Source organism: Chionomys nivalis, chromosome 6 (assembly GCF_950005125.1).
Source record: "Chionomys nivalis chromosome 6, mChiNiv1.1, whole genome shotgun sequence".
Lineage (NCBI taxonomy): Eukaryota > Metazoa > Chordata > Mammalia > Rodentia > Cricetidae > Chionomys > Chionomys nivalis.
In genome coordinates, this window is record NC_080091.1 from 87,332,029 (window position 1) to 87,350,345 (window position 18,317).

Sequence of the window (18,317 nt, forward strand, 5' to 3'; positions counted from 1 at the left end):
ATTTGTGAGGTTCTATTAAACCCCATGCACAGTTTTTATGGAATGAGGCATGAGACTCACTTGCCTAGGTCAATTTGGTTCCTGTAAGGTCATGCTGGCTGTGTTGTGCACTTATCGTGGGATGCACTGAGGCTTTGTGACAAGGAACTGTAAAAGCTCTTCTTGTTGCTGATATGAGTACAGTTGTACGTGTGTTACACTACACAGTGTCCTGGTGCTAACAAGTCTTCAAGTACAGAGACTTTCTGCTATTTTACACAGCTGCTGCTTTTGCCACACTGAGCTAAGAACCATTTCTATACAATTGCAGTGTTCCCTAGCTCCATAATTTCCTAAGATATAACTTTTGCCTAAATTGCATCACCCATTTGTTGTGGAATGTTAGTTTAAGATGTGTTACATTCATTCATACTGTGGAATATTTGTTTAATGATGCAAAGATGTATTGTATTCTTTTACGTTGCATTTGTTTAACTCTGTGAAACTGTTACTTTGCCTCTCTAAAACAACTGATTGGTCTAATAAAGACCCGAACAGCCAGTAGCTACCAGTAGAGGAACAGGCAGAGCTGCTAGGTAGAGAGGATAAATAGGAGTAATCTAGGCTCGAGAGAGAAGGAACAAGAAAAGGTGGAGAAGCAGATGCCAGGAGCCAGCCACTCAGCCACACACTCAGTCACAGAGTAGGAAGAAAAGAAAGATATTTGGAATAAAGAAAGGTAAAAAGCCCAGAGGCAAAATATAGTTAAAGATAAACAGGATAATTTAAGTCAGAAAAACTGGTTAGAAACAAGCCAAGTTAAGGCTGGGCACTCAGAAGTAAGAATAAGTCTCTGTGTATTTGTTTGGAAGCTGGGTGATGAACTCCAAAGAGTCAAAAAATCAACTATACCCACTGTTTGACATGTCCAAATAGCACTTATTCTTGAGACATAACTGAAACACCTCATCCTTGTTCCTTCTTTTGGGAGTAATATTTCTATGTTGATCTTAACTTTTGGTAATTCTGTGGAGTTCTGATAGGGGGAGTTAAATGAAGGTGATGATTTAAAAATGGCTTAGGTCTTACAAACCAAACTCAAAGCTTTTTTTCAAAGCATTTTAAGGTGCTGAGCATGGCCACATACCCCTACAATCTTAGCACTCAGGAGACAGAGGCAGAAGAATCTTGAATTCAAGACCAGTTTAGACTGCACAGACTGACTCCAAGACCCTGCCTCAACATAACTTAAAAAAAAAGGAGAGAGAGAGAGAGAGAGAGAGAGAGAGAGAGAGAGAGAGAGAGAGAGAGAGAGAGACTACTGAATAACGGAAGGCCATTGTAATCCATGTCTACCACCCTCTGCCATCCACATTTTCCCCAGCGACATAATACCAACTGGGAGATTACAAATTAGTGGGTGAAGAGGGCCTGCTGAGCTGGGAGCGAGAATCTAGGCTCTTTCAAGTAGGAAACCATGAAATGAATCATTGTCACTGGAGCTCATAAAAGTGAAGGATCAAAACTTGCAAGAATGGGCAGTTGCTGGAATAATAAAAAAAACCAGAAGAAATGTATTCAGTTTTCACTTATAATTACAATATAATGCGTAGGCTTATCCAAATACTCATGTAATCATTCCTTTAAGAATTTATTACTTTGCATATAATCGTAATTTATTCCAATTATCACGCTTCTTTCACTTAATATTATCCTGCATTTCTTTCTCTTTATTGCTATTGCCATTGTAATGAATACTTTTTATGGCCACATAAATTTCATTGTGTTCCCATACCAGAAGTATCCTGCTTTTTCGCAATTTGTCTAAAACTAATAAATAGCTTTCTGCTTCTTCTATATTTATGTAGCTGTTTCCAGTGGGCATATTTCCAAGAATGAGATTATTAGATGATAACCTAACAAAACTGTAATTTGCTTTAGACTGTCAAACTGTTTTTTGAAAGTGTTATTCTTAAAGGAATAACACTATTTTCCTTACTGACCGAAAAATGGGTATTATTGTTAATATAAATAGGAAAATGATACTTAAATCTTATTTTAATCTGTATTTTGTAGGTTTAACAATGTCCATTCCTTTGGTTTTTGAGTGATATTATTTTGCTACATTATTTATCTCTGTAGCTTGCCTATGTGCTTTTCTTACCATAAATATTATTTGACTTCTCTAACATCTTTTAAAAAGCAATCTTATTTTCTCCTAAAAGCTACCACAAAACTTGAATTTAAACCAAACACAGTGTATCAGAAATGGTAAAGTTAGGGTGTCCTATACCCCTTCTCCCTTTCCCTTGCCTGTTATCGCAGCTTTCAAAGTGTCCCTGTGTAGTTGACAATCTTCCACTGTTTTCCTCTGTGCCTCTTTACATAAGTTCATCTTCATATTATTTAGTGTTCCTCAAATTAAGGTACTATCACTGGATTATAAGATACCTTAAAATGTAATATGTACAAACTCCTCAGGAATTTTTTTTTAACATTTCGACTTTAATATCTATTAATAATCCATTTTGATTTTGCACCAAAATTCACTGGTTTTCCACTTATAGGGGGAATATAGATAGATGTGTGTCACTGAAACAAATTCAGAAAACTACATCGTTGGGTAATTATGTAAACATCTTGGAGCACACTGAAATAAACTGAAGCAGTACAGGCCAATCTGTGGACATGGATGTCCCTTTGATCCAGTCGACAGAGGACACAAACATGAGATGAAGGAGGCTATTCTCTGCTGTGGAACACTGTTAATGCTGTAGAATTTAACTGTGGAAAGTGTGCTACTTTTGTTTATGCTGCATTTGTTTAACAATGTAAGGATGTATGTTTAATTATGTAAAAATATGTTGCATCTGTTTCACCTTGCTTGCCTAAAGCACTTGATTGGTCTAATAAAAAGCTGAACAGCCAATAGCTAGGCAGGAGATGGATAGGCAGAGTTGGCAGGCAGAGAGAATAAATTGGAGGAGAAATCTAGGCTCAAAAAGGATAGAAGGAGAGAGATGCCTGGGGTCAGAAACCAGGAAGCCCCCAGAGAGCAGAAGAAGCAGCTAAAATAAGATATAAAGAAAGAAAAGTAAAAATGCCCAAGGAAAAAGGTAGATAAAGAGATACAGGCTAATTTAAGTTAAAAGAGCTAGCCAGAAATGAGCCTAAGCTAGGCTGAGTATTCAAAACTAATAATAAGTCTCTGTGTCATAATTTGGGGGCTGTTACAATTGTCTGTGAAAAGTTATAGAATTTTACAGTAAGATCTTAATGAGTAGGAAGAAGGAACTCTAATAACAAGCAGTATAAAAGAGTGAATACAGGAGCCAGGAGCATAACTCCTCACATTATCAATGCCATGCACCATATTAGTTGTGTGCACTGTTCATTTAAAGGACTTGCAACACAGTAGATTTATTTATAGCGACTCTACCACAGGCTCACGAGTAATGTGATGTGTTGTAATGTCACAATGGGAGAGAGATTAAGCAAAAGACATTTTCAGCTCCATCATATTCTTATGAACTTATAGTCCCTTATTGATCAAAATGTCTTTATTAGACATGAGCACTATTTTTAAAAACTGGGCTTTTCTCCTTATGGGAGAGAAATGTGGGTTCCAGGCAGAATCAGAGAAGCTGTCAATGACAGGGGTACCTCTTGTCTTGCTTCTTTACGATCCTCAGCACCCACTTTCCACATTACGCTCTTATTCAGTGACTTTATTTAATCTAGCATTGAGAAGGGCAGGTAGCTAGGTCAGGAGAGCCGAGGGATGAGTTTTGTGGAGGCTGTTATCCTGTGTTTAGATTGCTGAGTATGGGGTGATATTGAGTTAGACAAGAGTCCCTGATGCAGAATGGATGTCCTGAAAGAAGCAAGCCTAGCACCCAGCCTTGGAGGAACATTTGTATTCCATGGTTGTGAAGAACCAATGAAAACTCCAAAGGATAGACATTGAGTAGCCAGTAATTCAGAGAAAATCATCAAGCAAAATAGAGGAACACTGTGAAACAAATGTCAGGATTAGGAACTGTTTAGAAAATCAAGCTGGCTAAGACCAAGGAAGCGTGAAGCAAAAAATACCCATTTCATTTATCAACCTTGAGCTAAATGATGCTCCTCCTAGGGTCCTTCCATAGGGGTCCAGGAGCTTGGCCAGAACAGGCTGATGGGTGAGTGAGAAGTGAAGAAATACAGACTACAGAATAGATTGTGGTTGCTCCTGGGGAGGAATAATGTGGGTGTCACATTTGAGGCCCTGAGTGAATTGGTTTGGATTTTTAGTTTAAGTGGGAGAGAAAGAGCACATCTGAAAGCTGGGGTGAATAATTCATTGGATAACAGCTGGAGCAGTGGGGAAAGGGAGAGGCTAGAAGCATGCTGGAGGCCCTGGAGATCGGCTTGGGGAAACCTGGTGAGGCAAAGTCATTAAGGTGGCTGATGGCGTGTGTAAGAAGGGCCCAGTGAGGGAGGGTTCCATAGCAGGCCCCTTACTGTGCCACAGACGTGATCTAATGCTTCCGGGGCAGCTTACGGGGTTCATCTTACGCCACATTGCTTTATAAAAGACAAGTTGGCTCATTCTTGATCTGATTATTTACGAGTTTCCTGTTTTTGTTTTTTACATTTGAAATGAAATTCCTGCAGGTTAAACATCTCTCTGTCTTGTCAGAACCTGGCTGTTGCTTTCATTCACGTTGGTGACTTTGTTTTCAGTGTGACAGGGGCTTGTGTGGAGTGGCCCACCACTCCTCTCGTTTATTAGCTTTTTCTTCTCAACAATCTTAGACTGTCAGATCATCTCTGCCTGTTCGACTTTTCTCTGCTGTTACCCTCCAAAGACCTGACACCTCTTAGTTTCCTGCATACCTGACTTTTTATCCCTGCCTGGCTTCCTGTGCCTTAGACATTTTGATAAAGATAAATCTTCTCAGTCCCTGATCTTGAACTTGTAAAGTCTTAGTACAGTTATACCTGCCTGGCTTCTCAAATTATTCACAACTGAACAACTGAGATTTACACACACACACACACACACACACCCCACACAATAGGTGATTCTATGATATTACTCCCCAACCAAGAATTCTTTTACAGACAGCTCTCCCCAGTGTTCCATGCATTCTAGTGGCTGTCAACAGGAAATGAAATACAGAGATCCTGACCTCTGGAGTTGTGATTTAAATGCCACTCAGCCCCCCCCCCCGATCTTGCACAAGTGTTGGTGCCAAGTGGATTAAAAAGAATTCCCTATGGTTTCTTGGGGCTGTTAGTGTCACACCCAGATGCTCAGTGTGATGCTGGCACCCTTGACCCTGGTCTTTTACTCTCTTAAAGCGCTTTGAACTTTTCACCCACCATGTGAGTCTCTAAATCAACATATTCTTTTTTTTGCGGGGGGGGGGGGGGTTCGAGACAGGGTTTCTCTGGGGCTTTGGAGCCTGTCCTGGAACTAGCTCTCGTAGACCAGGCTGGTCTCGAATTCACAAGTGCTGGGATTAAAGGCGTGCGCCACCACCGCCCGGCTAAATCAACATATTCTAAGCATACCTTTTCTTAACTAGTCTACCACAGCAGAAACTGTGTCAGAATCACTGCTAGACTCTCTTTGATTCTCTCCACCTGTGATTGTAAAAATCCACACTTCCAGAATCCCAGGGATTTACAGAGCAACCTCTTCAGGGCAGAGGGATGGCTGGGTTGTTTTAGTTTGTACTCTCAGATGAAATTCTCATTGTTATGAGAATTGACAAAAATTAACGAATGCGTAGTATGTACCACGACCACTCTGCCATACTTACGCACGGTTACCCATTTAGTTCTTAAAGTACCTACTAAGGTCCTCAGAAATTCTATTTTGCAACATAAGGACACAGACACCTAGGAGTTTAAACGATTGCCCAGGAATTGGAGCCAAGCCATCAATGACCCAGGAGGTGGTAATCAGAGCGGCTTCCCTTTTGCAGCTCAGGGATTCTGAATTCACAAGCTACCCCAGAGCCTGTTAGCAGGCTGTGAGCAGCTCTGTCGGTAACCAGCAGTTTTTGGGTGCTGCCGAAAGTGGTGTCCGGAACAAAAGCAGAGTGCAGAGTGCAGAGATCGCCGGCTGCTGCAGCGAGCCTTCGAGACCCAGAGGAGGTGGCCAACCAGTTCCCCCTCTGCCAGACGGTAGAGCAGGGAGTCGGCAATCCAGACAGAACCTGTTGCTCAGCCCGGCTTGGCTTCTGCTTTCAACGCGGCTGGGACTCTTTGCTTGAGCAGGTGAGGGCAATGGGAGACTGCCTGTGTTCTAAGTGTGGGTGGGAGACCCTTTCCCAGAGCCACCACTGGCCTCGGTGACACATGGTAGCTTGGAATCTGCGGTTTTACTCTTGACCTTTCCCCAGAGGCTTTCCGCAACCTGGGCTCTCTGGGTGTCGTCCGTTGTCCGGGGAGCTCTGATCTCCTCTCAGGCCGAAGTTTGCCCTGGGGGCTTCTCTGAGCTGCTCCACCCAGTGGACGCCTGCGCTCTTCTGCTCACAGAGGGGACCAGGCTGCGATGGCGGTACTTTCTCACCCTCGAAGTCCCGGACCCCTCTCCGGGTGAACACTGGTTAACTTAGTTGAATCTCCCTAGGAAGGTAAGTGGATCGTGGATCGTGGAGCGTTAGCGAAAGTTTCACACACGGTTCGCTTGCTTTATGAGGATGATTCTCATTTGCTAACCAGGCTTGGTCTTTGGCATCAGGGTTTGTCACGGAGACTACAATGTGGTAGGACAACACCCAGCTCTCAAAGAAGGGGCTGGAGATGGGATTTCTTTTGTGTTAGTCAAGCAGGCAGTGCAATTCTGAGGTGTTGAAGAAGAGGAAATGCTCTCCTGTAACTAGAACCACATACAAACCAATGATCAAAAATGCATTTACTTCTCATTTCCCTCCAGCCAGATTGGTGATATTTTTCAACATTTATTTTAAACAGTATTAATTATAATGCGAACAAGGAAAGGATTTCTATTTTAATTAAAATATTCAAGTTTCTTGGAACTGGGTATCCAGATTCTCTCTAAATCATTTCATAAGAGGAAAAAGGATGAATAAGTCAATGTATCATAAGCTGCAAAGGGTATATTTGTGTTGTCGGCTGGAATCCCAATTAAAAATAGGTTGGGTAAATTAATGACGTCGTAAGTTACAGCTGAATTTGCAATACCTCAATAGAACGTTCAAAGACGGCATGGAGCAACAGCGAGTCTGGATCCACAGGAAAGCCAGGATGACAGCAGCTCTGCAGGCTTCCAAGTTTTCCTCTTAAGACGACTGGTTTAGTTAGATAGCTACATCTCTGCTCACCACATTATCTTTAAAGGCACGTGTTAATATTGAAAATTAGATATTAATCTGAAATGTGTCCTAGTTATTACTTAATAATGAGTTGTCTGAATACCACTCTCCTCTGCTTCTTGTTGTTTTCCTTCAAATCCTTATAATTTAATCCTAAATTCCTACCATATACCCCATTTTATTTTGTCAATCGGCAACTTCAGGAATATTTAAAGTTTCTGTTACTTTTCCTTCATCAATTTTTCTCTAGGAGTTTTTTTTTTTCGTGTTGCAAATGTACTGTGAAGAATTTGCGAGTGTATGTATAGTAGAGATCTATCTTCATGTTTCTCTGGGCTCACAGTTTCTTTGCCGCTGTTCAGCCGTACTATCTTCCATAGGTGTCAAAACTGTGGAATATATAGGTCAGAATTCACTCTGAGCCAGGAAATGGTTTGTTCCTGGAAGACTCTGCATTTGCTGTAATTGTTCATGCGCTTGGGTTCTGGAGTGTGATGGGGGCAGGGGAAGGCTTGCAAAGCCTCTGCATTGCATTAAGGATTTCCAGCTGTGTTTCAGACAAAGCTAAGAACTTCATTCCTCGAAGCTTCAAAAACCAGGAAGTATACATTTTGTAGCATGCTCCTTGAATGAGAGGTGGAATCGGTTTTGGATGAACACTGCCATGCGTGTTTGAAAACATCAAATAGGGTTTCACATTCTTCTCTTGCTTATAGTATGTTAGTAATCTTGATAAACTGCCCTCGAGAGAGTCCCGTGCTTAGCATGAACTTGAAGATAACTTTTTTCCCCTTTGTTTCCTTGAGTTGCAGTGTTTACCACAGCAGATCGACTTCCATACCCTTCATGTGCCTTCTAGAATCTGAAACACACACATCCAGAGGTAGAGACAACTTCTCATTTCAGTTACAGACCCCACCCCCACCCTGGTGACTTTCTGCCCCAAGCAAGCCCTTTGCTGCATTTGCTGTCTCTAACGCTGTTAAAACATAAAAGGATGTTAGAATCGGACCACTACAACCTTTTCAGTCTTTAGAAATCCCTGGTTTCCCACTGGAGAAAGAGAATTCAGAAGGAAAAGGCTGCCTTCACCTTGCCTTGCCACTAAAGAGTTAATGCCCTTAGTTGAGGTCCTGAAATCCATTAGTTTCTCTATAGAATGACCTGTTGGGAAGAGATAGTTTCTATATAGAATGGTGATCTATTTGGGTAGCTGAATGCAGCCTCTGGTACACTGGTACACGTCAGATGCCTTATGGTCTTTTCTCAGGAGCCAATCTGAGAAATCTAAAATGATCTCAAGTTAGTACAGTGAACACCAGGTCTCAGAGAGGAGCGAGTCAGTGCCTCATTGTGTTTTGATCTTATCTGTTAATCTTATTCAGCAGTTCCCTCTTCTACCCCCCACAGATAAAAAATAAAAATTCAATTGATTTCACTGACACACAAGATGGAGAAAACATGTCTTGGTCAGGTTCTCATACCGAGTTCAGCATCTATTCCCTCTAAGCAAGCCAGATAGGATCAATAATGGCCATCAGGAATAACAACACAACCCAAACCACACACACCAGCAAATGAAGGAAGAATAGTACAAACAGAGGTGCTCTCCACAGTCTGAGGGGAAGAAAAGTTTCCTCTAAGTAATTGCAGACAATTTTAATTCCTAAGTATTGTGAAGGAAATTTCTTACTTATTTTCTCCTTTGGCTGCAGAGGGGGGCCTCATGTGGGCATCTCTGGACCACGGCTGCTCCCTGGCATCTCCTCTGAACTAAAACTCTTTCCATTTAAATTCCTTTCTTTCATTTCTCCACCAACATTTCAGCAGCTGTGTTTTCATGCTCCAGAGATTTTATTTACCAAACACACTCAACATGTTACAGCTGCTTGTAACCTCTCAAGGGTCAGAAAGCACCAGTAATTGCCCAAACTGCAATGAAGTAGCAATAATCAACCATAGTGAATGACCCTGCACATACAATCGCATTTCAGCCTTATCATCTTAGAGATTGTCCGTAAGCACTTCGTTTTTAATAAAAGAACTAAGGTTTCAAAGTAAACTGCCCAAAAGTAAAGATGTGTCTTAAGTAAAGGGACCAGGATAATGAAGTCATGTATTCTTCCAGCCACATTTAAATTCTACAGTGCAGAGCTCACAGCATTTTATGGTTTATAATCCAAGTACTGATATCTGTATGTGTCTGGCAGGCATTCCCAAGTGAAAACTATATGGCTGACATGAAATTAAATTGTCCTAATCATATTCTTGTTAAGAGAAGAAAAAAAAAAAAAACATCAGAATCCCTCCTACTTCCTTTCAAACACCCACCCCGTTCACAGGAGGATGGAGTGGGCTGAAAGTTGGGACTGACCATTTGTGCATTCATGGTTTTCCTGCAGGTGAAATTTACTGTTCCAGTTCACCTTGTTGATTTGTAGTCATTCCCAGAAGACTCCTAAAGGTTGTCTGACGTTGATAGGTGTGGGAAGTCTTGGATGGGAATTGGGCAAGTACGACAGGTTCAACGGACTATAGCACTATCCAGTTTAACCACAGTGCCCAGCTTTGGTTGATTGTAGAAAGTCCTATGCCTGCTGAGTCTGCTCTAACAACAGGTTAGCTGTTATCAGTTAGCTGGTCGATTGTCTAGGCTATGCCATTGGGGTTGTTTTCTGTGTGTTTTCCTACAAATACTGTCTGCTGCCTTGGCTGGAATTCTATCACTGCTCTTGTTCTAGAAGAAATTGTTTTGTCTTGCTCAAATAAGCTCTACAAATTTAATAGATTTAAGAAATTTTTCTTCTAATACTGGGCAAGGGGGGTATTCATTTGGAGGAAAGCTAAAAACGGGATGAACATTTCTGTAATTTAGCCCCACCAGAAAGTCTGTAAAATCTAATAGTTGTCTGTATTAGAGTTTATCCCCTTAGAACCAAAACCCAATGAAGACAACATTCAAATTATGGATTTGCTCATGACCTTGTGATTCTTACATCCTGGGGATACCAGAAGGGCTCTTAACAGATTATTTATACTTTCAGAGACTGCTTTCAATAACTTTGTTAGCCAGGCGATGGTGGCGCACGCCTTTAATCCCAGCACTCGGGAGGCAGAGGCAGGCGGATCTCTGTGAGTTCGAGGCCAGCCTGGTCTACAAGAGCTAGTTCCAGGACAGGAACCAAAAGCTACGGAGAAACCCTGTCTCAAAAAATCAAAAAAAAAAAAAAAAAAAAAAAAAAAACCTTTGTTAAATGTGGACAAAGAGGAGGCCACAGCACTCAGATTTCCTCTGAAAATTTCTGATTTCCCTAAAGGGAGAGACATTTTTTTTTTTTTTTTAGTTGGGATTTTGACCTCATTCAAAGTTTCTCCACCTTTTCCTTTATCCTAGTTCTGTGTGGTTAGTGCACAGGGGCTCTAAACTGATGAGAATGCTATCTGCAGCACAGCTTCTACTCCCTGCAAAGGAAGTGTTCTGTGTAATGGGCCACAACATCTCCCTTGAAGTCTCACTGCAGACATAAACCAGAAAGAGGCTGCCCACAGACAAAACGCCTAGAGACAATGCTCTTGTTTAAATAATTTCATATTTTTCTTTTTGATATTTTATTTGGTCAAAGGTTGATTGCGAAGAACTTTCCTACTTTCTTTTTTTTTTTGAGTTTCACTAATTTCTAAGTGATTAGGATATTCTATTTCATATTTTTTATTACTTACTTCTTTGATTACCAAATGCAATATGCAAAACTAGAGATGCACCAAGCCATGTAAGTTAAACCAAAGTATTATCACTATGGTCTTGGGAAATTTTAGGAAGTCTATGCCAGCTTAGTACTGGTGACGGTGTGGAACGCAGTAGGCTTTCTTGGTGTCATCCCTCTGGAAGGCAAACTAATGGTGGATGACTAGAAAATGAACATAACATACATGCTCAATAAAACATTATTTCTAACATGATAATGGAAGCAGTGAGTTAAAGGAAGTGTACGGTATGTGTGGTAACTTTACACGATGGGTATTGAGGTGAGGATGAGGGCTTCCATCCTGCGTAGACTGAACAGAAAGACCTTGAATGACTTATGTCATAGCTCTATCATAACCCGGGTTAGTTATTTGTTTCTGTTCTGTAACATATAGATAATAACACATTCTTTAGAGACAAGAACATTGTCTCTAGGTTGAGTAAAGAAGAAATTGTTCACATAAAGCATTTAGAGCTATGGCTTGGTTGTCATGCAGAATGAACCTACAGGATGCTGAATGCCACTGTTATTACTGAGAATAAGAATGCACTGTCTCTAGCAATACAAAAAAAAATAATAAAAGATTTAAAGTATTCAGTGTAAAGAAAAAGCTATAGAATTCAGTGTTTATTAAACGGAGACCAATAATAAACCAAATCTTCACGAATGGATACATTTTAAAAATTGAGGGTATCTGTAGAGAGAATTAAAATACTAGCCTGGAATAATGTTCAATGATAGACTCTATCCTATCATATTGTCTTTCTTTCATAAATATAACAGCCTCGCAACACATATGAGACTCATTCAACAATTTTCATTTGCTACAAATGATATGAATATAGGAATCCATAGTAAAAACTACAAGTGGAAATTTTTCCTAGTGACCAAATGCTGATATATTTTATTGTTATTTTTATTTTAGCAATTTTTGAAAACATTTTCAAATTTACAGTGTGATACCACGAACATATGCAGCTCCTCTTCTTCCACTATGATCTCACACTTTTATTCATTTTATTTACTCATTGATAGTATTTCCAGATACTGTCTTGCCTTTAGCCCATGATGGGGTTGACTTTAGTAAGTACTTTACATTATAACCAATAAATTTAATTTTTTTAAAGTTAGAAATTTGAAATTGAAAATGAAGTTAAATAGCATGCATAGTAAAGTTTTATAAACATATATAAAAAGAATTAAACTAAAGATTCACAAAATTTGTAAGAAAAAAGTATGGTGATCTATCTACAATGGCCAACTAAGATCTACTTAGGTTGCTCAGATAACATTGAATAAATCTGAGACCAGACATACAGACAATAGCTAATGACAGGAATGAAGTGGTTCAATGAATACGTCTCATGCCTGAGCACAAAATGGCATTTATGTCATTGCTTGCAAATTAAAAGGTGACAAATTTAAAAACTTCCATGAATTACCATGTTGGGTCTTGTTAGTAAAGATTTAAAGTTCGTTGCTCATAGGATACCACCATGTTCTTATAGCAGCCTCAGGTTTTTCAGTTTGATCCCAACCTTCCTTTCAGCACACTGTGATCTGTCCCCAGGCTGTAGCCACTGTGGGCACCTGCTGGGCTGCTTCCTTCAAGCTTAGCTTGCCGAGTGAAGATGCTTACTATCCTCACTAACCTCTCCTCCCCCTCTTTCATACTCCGCCTCCACACAACTTGTTCCTCAGTGTAACCTTTCCTTATAAGCCGTGCAAGTCTCTGCTAGTACTTTAAAATATACTGTGTTCCCCTCTGTCCAGTTTCACCAAGCGAGGAGCTTGTTTTTCTTATGAATATTTGCTTGGATGACTGCCTTTTTTCAAGTTTGTTAACCTGAAGCAAGTCAGTGAGCTTGAATGTTGTATAATATTTACAGCCAAAAAACCTAAATGAGTGAATGAGTAAATAAATAAAACTCAAAGATGCATGTATACTATATGAATAATAGTTTGTTTTATAATTTATAGTTGTGTCCTTTCCGTCACCCAACTCTGGGACAACCCAGGGATAGATACATTTAAGATAGATGCATGTTTAAGACATCACAGTGTGAGCTTTATGACTCATAAAACTGCCATTTGAAACTGTGACTGGCAGCTATGGGCAGGAGAATTTGTAATTATGTTTCTTCTATATAGAGCAGAATTCCTACACAATCTCATAATTACTGGGAGACACTGAGTTCTTTCTCCTCTTGTAACTGATTAGATTAGGAAGCAAATGCACTGTGTAGGCAGAAGGATATTAAAGAGAACAATACAGAGGTCCTCATGTTTAAGTTCAGTTTCTGCTCTCAGACTTTCGGACATAGACAAGAGAATGCAGAACTGGGCTCAGTACCTGACGTCTTCTTACGATGGAAAGAGCAGCTGAGGCATGCACTCTTTCTAAAGGTAGTAACTAGATTTTAATTTTCATTTGTATAGTCTACGTTTTCCAATAATTATGCCCTATTTTTTTTTAAAGAAAGGATTGCTAAAACATGTTGTAACTGCATATTTTTCTTGACTATTTCTGTTGTCATAGACATCAGTTTGGCCCATTTACAGCAGATACACGTCCATAGCAAGTTTAGGGTTCACACGAGGGAAACAGATACCTAATAGCATTGAAACTAAACAAGTTGCTTAAAATATGCAATAAAATCACATTAACTAATGACAACTACCTATGAGCAACCCCTTGAATGGTTTAAATGAAGTGACTGGTGCCAAAAGATGTGGGCACCATCTTTTGATAGTATGGCCAGAATGTGGGACAATTAACCTCTATTGCTTTTGATTTTTTTTTTACAAGATTTTCCTGTTGTTAGTCAAGCAGCTTGAGCTTTGATAGCTGTACTGTAAAGTTTTAGAGCTAGAACGAATATAAAATTGATCTTTCTACCAAATTCATCAGATTACCAATGAAATGTACAGTCAGTCATGTGTCTTGGTGAGAGCCGTCATAATGGGCCAAGTTTCTTCCACTACTTTATCTATTTTTTGCCTCAGAGAGTTGCTTGCTATTCTCTAGTTCACAATGTTTGAAAATTCTATAAAGGAAAAAATCTAAGAAAGTCTGTAACAACCAACGTAGTTACAAAGAAGAAAGTCTTCCTTCTCCTAAAACCTCTGAGAAGATCATGGTGGGCGACTCTGCTGGCCAACTTGCTTGTTCTCTGCGAAGCATATTTTTCATGTTCAAAACAGTTTATTGTGTTCAAATAGCTTTTAGAAACCTACCTTTTCAACCTACCACACAGTAGTTTCTGTGCCCCATTGCACACGCTAATTGCAATATTTTGTGTGTAAGCAGGTAGAATGAGTAAAACTTTACAAAATGGAATTGTTTGAATTTGGAGTGTATCCTCTTAAAATTGTTATTTGGATACAGGACTCAAAGTACATTTATCAAATAAAATAGTTTGCACTCAATTTCAAGGCTGAGTTGGAGCTATAATTTAGCATCCCTATAAAAATGAACATGTGTTTCAATTCATTTAGTGTGAGCAGAATTTTCAATCTTGCCAAGATTATAGTGCAATATGATTTTTTTTTTGAGGGTGGTTATTCTGTTAAGAGTTCATAAAAGGGCCCCTTGGAGATGGCTCACTTGGTAAAGTGCTTGTAATACAAAGGCTCATGAGTTTGCGCTCTAAAACCATATAAGGCAGCCAAGCATGGCGACAGTGGAGACAGGCAGATCCTGGGTCTTACTGGCCTGCTAGTCTACTGATCAGAGAACTTCAGCTACAGTGAGAGACCCTGACTCAAAATATAAGGTGGGGGTGACTGAGGAGATACCTAGTATCAAGCTCTGGCTGTTACATGCTAGTGGGCATGCACACTTGCACACACTAGTAAACACAGACATAGTCCCCTAACACAAGCAAAGGTTCGTGAACTTGAAAGCTGAGTGTCATGATGTATCAGTTCACCCATCTCTATTCTTCCCTTCCATGATTTCAGTTAACTGGTGTCAGCCTTGCTCTCACGTAACTGTAGTGATGCTATGAGCTAACTGGAGTCAGCCACGCTTCTCTCAGTTACCTGGAGTCAGCCATGGTCTAAAGGAATTCAGTGGAAAAGAGAAAAAAAATAAGCTTTTAATAAATTTTATACTTTTTGTTGTAATTGTTTCATTTTATTATTGCCACTTATCCTGTACTGTTTCTGATATATAAATTAAGCCCTGTCACGGGTGTGTGTATAGGAAATAAAAGATTGTACAATTATTCCTTAGCAGCTATAAGAGACTGTGTCTAAGACACTTGACAAACTCTAAAGTTGATGGATGCTCAAATCTCTTCTAATAAATGGTGTATTGCATGTAGTAATATCTTCCCATGCACTTTACATGCTCTGTAGGTTTCTTATAGTCATATAATGTGAGTAATTTGAAAACAACTGTTAACATATTGTCTAGGGAATAATGACAACAATAAGAGTCCTTACATGTCTAGTGGAGGCAAAAAATTTTTTTTCCAGTATTTTCTTTAGACTCATGATTGGAAACTCTAATGTCCATGTTATAGGGAGGACACTCTAAAGTATTTCGTGACACAGGGATCTTGCTTTAACAACTATTACCTTCAGAAACTACTACTACAACTATGCAGACAAAAAGAAGATAAACTAAATTTGGTAAAGTATTAGAATTTGGAAAATACTATGAGATTGTATTAGAATATCATAGGACAAATCTGTGTATTATTGCCCTATAATATAGGCCTGGAATTACTACAAAATAGTAAGGGGCTAGATAGAGAGCTCAGTTGTTAAGAGTACTCAATGCTCTTCGAAGGATCCAGAATTAATTCCCAGCATACCCATGCACTCGCGCATGCACGCAGTATCAGATGGCTCACAACTACCTGTAACTCCCGCTCCAGGAGATTTGATGCTCTCTTCCGATGCCTGCAGGCTCCCGAACACCCATGGCATACACACACATACAACAAAAGAAAGCAAAAGTAAATCTAAGCAAAGAGAATAAGTTTAGAAAATAAAAGCTGTGAAAAGCAAAACGCCTTGTTAACTTAGTGGAATCCGAGCTTAGGAAGCGTCTGTGACTGTCTCACTGGGGTGATTTATGTCCTTACCTGTGTACAATGGCCTCTGGCTCAGTCTAGCAATTTGACGGTTTCTAAAGCAGCAGTGGTTAGAAAATTTTGTAATTGTACTTCTTTGTCAGCCTGTGGATATGCTTAAGAAGAAAATTTAATCCAAATATTTGGATTGATTCTGATTTTACTTGTGTTATTTGAGTTCTCTATTCAGGGGTTTATTTTGACAAGGATTACTTTTACTATACAGTTAAACTTGGTTACTTCAGAGTACAAGGACCAAATCAATAGACAAACACATCTATTGGTGTCTTATAGTATAGGTCACTGAGACCTGACATCTCAGTTACTGAAGATGGCCAACTGGACATGTGGATCATCTTATTTCATTTATTAGCCTTATGTCTGAAGACACCTTATAACCTGGTCCTATAGTAGTGGAGTTATGTGCTTTTAACATTTAGACAAAATGACGCTGTGCTGCTAACTGGCAAAAGGGGCCAGTATCAGGGATTTGTGTGCCCATGTTCTTGGTATCATTACCACTTACAGTTATTATAAGTATTTGGAACCGGAGGTAATTTAGGTTTTTCATAGGCATAATTTGGGTGGGGTGGTGAAATTCCCAAGTAAAGGTTAGGGAACTTCTGCAGGAAGGAGCGTTAGACCAAAGAACAAGATTTTAGCAGTGTGTAGTATTACTGTTTGCCTGTGTTGCAAGCCACTATCATCCCGGGCAATTGTTTTTTTCTCCATTGTAGCTCTTGTACCCTGTACACAAATAGGTCAAAATTTAGGAAAATTTAAAGTTCTGCTATAACAAGTTTAGTTTACTTGTTTAAAACTCTTAAAAATGATATTTCTTCCTCTAATAACTATTCTCTGCAAGGGATGGAGATAATGTTACACAGTAAAATACACTGACTCATTTTCATAGGCCAGCAGAAGGGGTCTCTCCATCACTGACAGGATTAAAGGTCAACCTGAAGTAGAAATGCTATCATTGAAAACATTTTTCAACTAAAATCAAATAAGGTTTTCTGCAAAGACAGTCCTCGATTCTTATAAATAATGGATAACACATGATTTGTGTTCACTCAGTTGGAAGTAGAACAGAATGCATTTTTAATTTTAAGAAAGGAACCAAGGTGTTCATCTTAATGTCACAACTGATAAAGGTGTTTCCTTATATCATGAGCTAGCCATGATAGGAAGTTACAAACTTAATTTCAAAAATTTGAGTAAGGTAATTGTTCTCAGTCTGAACTACCCTCCCTCTTTTGTTTATATGATACACAAAACAGAGAATGCAGGGAATACTACCCAGAGGCCAGGAGATGGCAAACCACTAGAGGGTTCCACAAATGATTGACAAGTTAGGTTTTTCCTCCTCTTTCTTCAGGCTGGATCTTATGAACTGGACATATTCTTTTTTACGTTTTATTGATGAAGTACCTTTAACTGAAGGAAAGGGTTAGTGTATTAATATAAAATATGAATAGCAGGGGACAACACTGAATATAGGTTTTAGCCACTAACAAGTGACTTGGCAAGACAGTCAGTGTAGAGATGAGACAAATTACTGTACACCGAAAATTGAATGAAGACCGAGCAACTAAAGCCATTCATCATTAGAACGATGACCGAGTACCAGAAGAGGAAACCAGCTTGAGGGTGACAGATCATTTGGGCATCAATTCAACAGAGTTCCGACATTTCATAAGGAAGGGAGGGCCCATGCACTAGTCACCCTTCAAGGTTGGCCTGCCATCTCTCACTTGGTGCTACACATTTAGAGCATCTGTGACCTGATATTAGAAGATAATATCTATTTTTTAATCAGTCTATGTAAATACAGTGTGTAATATCATACTGTTCAGTGTTGACACCCATAATGATTTCCAGAGAATGGTAAAAAGACTGTTCTTTTATTTGCAAAACAAATGTTTCAAATGCATGTTTGTCATCTGTTATTCAAAATTAGACAATAACTCAGGTATGTTAAAGTGTATGCCTGTGATGTTGTGGTCCATGTAGTGAGTCATGCCCGTGATCCCATGATGAGGAGGCTAAGACAAGAGTATTACCATGAGTTTGAGACCAACCTGGACTACATAGCAGGACTGTGTCTCAAAAATACCTTTGTGTATGTTCTATTTTTTCCATTTTCCACCACTTAGTTAATACTCATAATTAGCTGT

At 39.4% G+C, this 18,317-nt stretch overlaps 1 protein-coding gene across 1 annotated transcript in view; it reads left to right on the top strand.

Moving 5' to 3' along the window:
• Window positions 1-6,602: 6,602 nt before the first annotated feature.
• Npffr2 (neuropeptide FF receptor 2) overlaps window positions 6,603-18,317 on the top strand; it is a 53,107-nt gene continuing 41,392 nt past the window's right edge. The window contains exon 1 of the mRNA XM_057772999.1: window positions 6,603-6,608. The gene's annotated coding sequence lies outside the window, so the exon portion shown is untranslated. The remainder of the gene's footprint in view (window positions 6,609-18,317) is intronic.